Source organism: Bison bison, unplaced genomic scaffold, assembly GCF_000754665.1.
Source record: "Bison bison bison isolate TAMUID 2011002044 unplaced genomic scaffold, Bison_UMD1.0 scf7180017864386, whole genome shotgun sequence".
Classification (NCBI taxonomy): domain Eukaryota; kingdom Metazoa; phylum Chordata; class Mammalia; order Artiodactyla; family Bovidae; genus Bison; species Bison bison.
Genome location: NW_011494958.1, coordinates 303,781 through 304,213, shown reverse-complemented (window position 1 = coordinate 304,213; position 433 = coordinate 303,781).

Here is a 433-nt window from a genome sequence, read left to right as displayed (position 1 = left end):
AGGTTCTAATGAGGTGGATGAAACTGGAACCTATTATACAGAGTGAAGTAAGCCAGAAAGAAAAACACCAATACAGTATACTAACGCATATATATGGAATTTAGAAAGATGGTAACAATAACCCTGTGTATGAGACAGCAAAAGAGACACTGATGTATAGATCAGTCTTATAGACTCTGTGGGAGAGGGCGAGGGTGGGGAGATTTGGGAGAATAGCATTGAAACATGTATAATATCATGTATGAAACGAGTCGCCAGTCCAGGTTCGATGCACGGTACTGGATGCTTGGGGCTGGTGCACTGGGACGACCCAGAGGGAGGGTATGGGAGGGAGGAAGGTGGAGGATTCAGGATGGGGAACGCGGGTATACCTGTGGTAGATTCATTTCGATATTTGGCAAAACTAATACAATATTGTAAAGTTTAAAAATAA